Here is a 6,374-nt window from a genome sequence, read left to right on the forward strand (position 1 = left end):
AATCGCCTTAAATGCATGTGAAAGCTGGACGATGAATAAGGAAGACCGAAGAAGAATTGATGCCTTTGAATTACGGTGTTGGCGAAGAATGATGAATAGACCATGGACTGCCAGAAGAACAAACAAATCTGTCTTGGAAGAAGTCCAACCAGAATGTTCCTTGAAGTGACAATGGTGAGACTACACCTTACGTACCTCGGACATGTTATCAGGAGGGATCAGTCCCTGGAGAAGGACATCACGTTTGGTAAAGTAGAAGGTCGGGGAAGACCCTCAGTGAGATGGATTGACTCAGTGGCTATAGCAATGGATGCAAAGCATAACAATGGTTACGAGCATGGCGCGGGACCGAGCAGTGCTTTGTTCTGTGGTACCTAGGGTCGCTATCAGTCAGAACCAACTCCACGACACCTAACAACAACAGACAGGATGGGAGGTGGCTGTGTGAAAAATTAACCCGGACACAATACGAGAGATGCATGAGGCATTTCACGTCTGAAAATTTATCCTCACAAGTGAGAACCAGAGGGAGAGGAAGCCCAGGTGGCACAGGGGTTAAGCAATTGGCTGCTAACTAAAAGATCAACTGTTCGAACCCACCTAGCAGCTCCACAGGAGAACGACCTGGTGATCTGCTCCTGTAAAGGTGACAGCCTCGGAAACCCCACGGGGCAGTTCTACTCCATCACATGGGGTTTGCTTCACAAGCTGCGAGGTGAGAATCTGGGTTGGGTCTCCACAGCTCTCCATGGGCAAACACCTCTCGGTGCTGATGTGCTTCTAGTGTTTAAAGAGAGGTAGTGGTTTACGTTTCTGTGGGGAGAGGGCAAGCACTGTGGTGGTACTGAAAGTCCCGGAGGATCACGCCCCTTCATTCAACTACCGCCCCCCCATCTGTCAGTTTGTCCTACTGTGCTGGCTTGCATGATGCTGTAGTGCTGGGAGCTATGCAAATGGTCTTTCAAATACCAGCAGGGTCACCCATGGTAGACACGTTTCAGGGGAGCTGCCAGGCTAAGACAGACTAGGAAGAAAGGGCTGGTGATCTACTTCTAAAAGTCAGCCAATAAACACCCTATGGAACACTCATATTGTCTCTATCAGAATCAGTTTGAAGGCAGTGGGTTTGTTTTTGGTTTTGGACTCAATGTGCCAACAATCGTGAAGATGGCACAGGGCAGGGTAATATTTTGTTCTGCTGTATATAAAGTCACCATGAGCCAGAACTGACTTGAGGGCAGCTAACGAAAACAATAGCTTTATAAAACCAAAACCAAAAACTCATTGTCATAGAGTCAATTCCGATTCATAGTGACCCTACGGGACAGAGTAGAACTGCCCCATAGGGTTTCTAAGGCTGTAATCTTTACAGGTCCACACAGTCATATGCCTTTGCATAGTCATTAAAACACAGATAAACATCTTTCCGGTATTCTCTGCTTTCAGCCAGGATCCATCTGATATCAGCAATGTCCTTGTTCCATGTCCTCTTCTGAATCCGACTTGAATTTCTGGCAGTTCCTTGTGGATGTAGCACTGCAATGGCTTTTGAATGACCTTCAGCAAACTTTTATTTGTGTGTAATAGTAATAATATTGTTCGATAATTTCTGCATTCAGTTGAATCACCTTTCTTTGGAATAGGCATAAATATGCATCTCTTCCACTCTGTTGGCCAGGTAGCCTTCTTCCAAATTTCTTGGCATAGATGAGTGAGCGCTTCCAGTGCTGCATCCATTTGTTGAAACATCTTAATGGTATTCTGTCAATTCCCGGATTGACACAGCGGTTGTAACAATGGGCTCAAGCATAACAACGATTGTGAGGATGGCGTAGGTCCGGGCAGTGTTTTGTTCTGTTGTGCATAGAGTCGCTATGAGTCGAAACTTACTCGACAGCACCTAACAACGACAATCTTTGCCGAAACAGACTGCCATATCTTTCTCCCGAGGAGCAGCTGGTGGGTTCAAACTGTCACCTTTTGGTTAGCAGCTGGCCACTGTGCCACCAGCGCTCCTTGTTTCATTCAACACCGGCCATAAATGTCTCATAATACAAAAAAACAAACAAACCAAACCCAGTGCTATCAAGTCGATTCCGACTCATAGCGACCCTACAGGACAGAGTAGAACTACCCTGTAGAGATTCCAAGGAGTGCCTGGCAGATTCGAACTGCCGACCCTTTGGTTAGCAGCCGTAGCACTTAACCACTGCACTGGGATGAGTAAAGGCTTTTCAGAGGTAATTCTGCTAACGGCCGTCTTTGCTTTACTCTCACTGATTCTGAGAGCTGCCATATCTGAAGTGACCGTCTTGTAATTAATGTGTGTGTAAAGTGCACATATAGAATCATATTGACCCTGAGATACACATATATATGCCCAAATACGTGTGTAGTGCAGAGCAGAGTTTGGAGAAGTAGGGGTTTTGAAGCGGAAGTAGGAATTTCCAGTCATAAAAGAAAGGATAAACACATGAATTCCTGAAGCTGAGGCGGCCTAGGAGGGGTTGTCAGGCAGCGACAGGGGCCTTACTACGCCATAGTGGTCCTGCTCCTGCACACAGCGTGCCCCTCGGGAGCCTTGGGCAGGGAGAAGCTTGGGAACACTCTTAGTTCAGACGTCTTTTTATAGATAAGCAAGCTGAGGCCCCCAAACCAAAACACCAAACTCATTGCTGACAAGTGGGTTCTGACTCATAGCGACCCTACAGGGCAGAGTAGCAGTGCCCCATAGGGTTTCCAGGGCTGTGACCTTCACAACTGTAGACTGCCACATCTTTTTTCTGCTGAGCAGCTGATGGTTTCGAACCGCTGACCTTTTGGTTAGCAGCCAAGTGCCTAACCACTGTGCCACTAGGGCTCCAGCTGAGGCCCAGAGAAGGTCAAATGAACTTTCTGAGGACAGATAGGTTGTTATTGACAGACAGGAGTATGAAGTTATGCAAAGAAAACCTATTGCCTTCAAGTTGACTCAGATTCATAGCGACCCTATAGGACAGAGTAGAACTGCCCCATACGGCTTCCTAGCCTGTAATCTTTACAGAAGCAGACTGCCACATCTTTTGCCTATGGAGTGGCTGGTAGATTCGAACTGCCAACCTTTTGATTGGCAGCTGAGCACTTAACCACTGTGCCACCAGGGCCCCTTTAGGTATATAAAGCCCTTTTAGTCATAAATAGAAAAGTCTCAGTGTGGCCCCAAAGGTTAACGAGCTTGGCCGCTAACCAAGAGGCTGGAGGTTCAATCCACCCAGAGGCACCTCAGAAGAAAGGCCTCGTGATCTGCCTTCAAACAAACACTGCTGAAAACCCTGTGGAGCACAGTTCTACTCTGACAAACATGGGGTCATCGCCATGATTTGGAGTCGATTGGAAGGAAGCTAGTTTGGTGGGGTTGTGTTTTTGGTTGTTGAATAGGATGAACACAAAGGAAGGCATGTCTTCCTGAGCACCTATAGTGTTTTGCCTACATACTTGCATCTCCCGTCGTACTATATTTGTATGAAAATAAGAGAACTTGCTAGGCTGGAATGATGTAAGGAAAACTAGCAGGGCTTTGGAAATGGTGTCTTCGAGGGTCGTTCACCCTGAACTAACAATACAGAAGTAAGGAGAAGACTTCCCTGGTGACTAAGGAAATCTGTGTGGTGTAGTGGTTAAGAGCTACAGTGTGCGACAGCTGCTAACCAAAAGGTCAGCAGTTAGAATCCAGGAGGTGCTCTTTGGAAATCCTATGGGGCAGTTCTACTGTGTCCTTTGGGGTCACTATGAGTCAGGATCAAATCGATGGAAACAGCATATGTATATTTATAAATATATATATATTTATAGTGTAAGGAACCTGTTTCCTGAATTTTCATGCCAGGCACCTTTGATTAGAGAAGTACGTTTACATTAGAAAAAAATTACAGAAAAACACCTGTGTCTATAACTAATTAAAATAATGGTAATCAACCAACATCCTCTTTTCCTACAACCAGGGCATACCTTGTTACTTTTATTAAAAGGCATCGCTGAAACCTTTCCCCTGGGAGTACACTGAGCGTAGGTTATCTGCGCCACAACAGCCACAGGGCACAGTGTTTGTTTTGTTAGGAGATTTTACTTTACTGGCTTTAGGCCCAAGAAACCCTGGTAACTCAGTGGTTAAGCGCTCAGCTGCTAACCAAAAAGGTTGGCAGTTTAAACCCACCAGCTGCTCCGTGGGAGAAAGACGGGGCAGTCTGCTTCCGTAAAGATTACAACCTTGCAGACCCTATAGGGCAGCTCTCTATTCTGTGCCATTTGTCGCTATGAATCGGAATTGACTCGATGGCAATGGCTTTGGGTTTGGTTTTGGAATCTTTATGGGAGCAGTCTGGCAGATTTTTCTTCCTCAGAACAGTCGGTGGATTCAAACCACTGACCTTTTGGTTAGCAGTGAGTGCTTAACCACTGCGACACCAGGACTTCTCGTGCATATACATGTGTATCCACACTTAAACACAGGCCAGGCAGAGGGATAGATACCAGAAGGCACTGCAGGTAATCATACCTAGATATGTGTGCGTATAATCACAATGAAACTTTTTTAGACGTGAAAAGTGAAGATAAATTGAGTTGTAATTTGGGAGAAGAGCCCTGGTGATGCAGTGGTTAAGCACTCAGTTGCTAACCTAAAGGTCATCAGCTCAAACCCACCAGGCAGTTCATACACGCCTGCTGCTCTCTGGGAGAAAGATGTGGCAGTCTGCTTCGGTAAGAATTTATAGGCTGGGAAACCCTATGCAGTTCTACTCTGTCCTATAGAGTGACTATGAGTCGGAATCAACTCGATGGCAACGGGTTTTTTTGTTTGTTTGTTTTGGCTTTAGATCCAGTTTCTGGAATAGAGAGACAGTGGTGGTTCAGTGCTGGAATTCTTACCTTCCACCCAGGAGACCTGGGTTTGATTCCAGCCAATGCACCTCACGTGCAGCTGCCACCTGTCCGTCAATGGAGGCTTACACGTTGCTAGGAAGGCCTGGTGATTGACTTCCACAAATTAGCCAATGTGTCTGGGGTCTTAAACTCTAGCAAATGGCCATCCAAGATGCATCAGTTGGTCTCAACCCACCTGGAGCAAGGAAGAATGAAGAGTACCAAAGATACAAAGTAATTAAAAGCCCAAAAGACAGAAAGGACCACATAAACCAGAGACTACATCAACCTGAGGCCAGAAGAACTAGATGGTGCCCGGCCACAACCGATGACTGCCCTGACAGGGAACACAACAGAGAACCCCTGAGGGAGCAGGAGAGCAGTGGGATGCAGACCCCAAGTTCTCGTAAAAGACCAGACTTTAATGGTCAGACTGGGACTGGAAGGACCCCGGAGGCCAGGGTCCCCAGACCTTCTGTTAGCCCAAGACGGGAACCATTCCCAAAACCAGCTCTTCAGACATGGATTGGACTGGAATATGGGATGGAAAATGACTCTGGTGAGGAACAACCTTCTTGGATCAAGTAGACACATGAGACTATGTAGGCATCTCTTGTCTGGAGGGGGCATGAGAGGGCAGAGGGGGTCAGAAGCTACCTGAATGGACACGAGGAGAGAGAGGGGAGGGAAGGCTTGTGCTGTCTCGTTAGGGGGAGAGCAGTTAGGAGTGTATATAAAAAAAAAGGTATATATAAATTTTTGTATGAGAGACTGACTTGATTTGTCAGCTTTCACTTAAAGCACAACAAAATTAATAAAAAAAAATTAACCAGTGAAAACTTTATGGCTCATAACAGGCAGCACATCGTTCCATTGTACATGGGGTCACCATGAGTCAGGGGCCAACTCAAAGGCAGCTAACAACAATACCCAGAGTATAAAGCAGGGCCCCAGTCCTAACCAAACTAATGGGACTTCTGAGGTCTTCCACTGTTTCCACTACCTTTTCTGTACACTGGTACTAAAAAATGGCGTCAGTCTTCGTGTGCTTTGCCTCTGACCAAATGAGACCAGGAACTCAGAAACAAGACGCTGAAACAGGAGCAGTGCTCCTTGAAAATGGCTTCCTTGGGTCTTTGGTATTACATTATTCCCTCGTGAGGTGCTCTTTTCATTGAAAGCATTCGTAACTCACTAACTGAACTCCACTCAGACCTCTATGGTGTATATGGGACCCATCTGCTGGCAGCAATGCTGTGCGGCTTCCTAGTGGAGGTAAGGGAAGAGCACTGGCTAGAGATATCCTTCACCTCTTTGAGACTACATTAAAGAATTTCAAGAGTATCAGAGAAAAAGACATGGGTGACTAGGAAAGGTCAACTGATATTAGTTAACATTAGTTCACAACTAAGGTTCCTAGGTGGGACAGTTTTCCCTCAACTGCTAACCTAAAGGTTTATGGTTCGAACCCACCC

The sequence above is a fragment of the Loxodonta africana genome, chromosome 23, assembly GCF_030014295.1.
Source record: "Loxodonta africana isolate mLoxAfr1 chromosome 23, mLoxAfr1.hap2, whole genome shotgun sequence".
Lineage (NCBI taxonomy): Eukaryota > Metazoa > Chordata > Mammalia > Proboscidea > Elephantidae > Loxodonta > Loxodonta africana.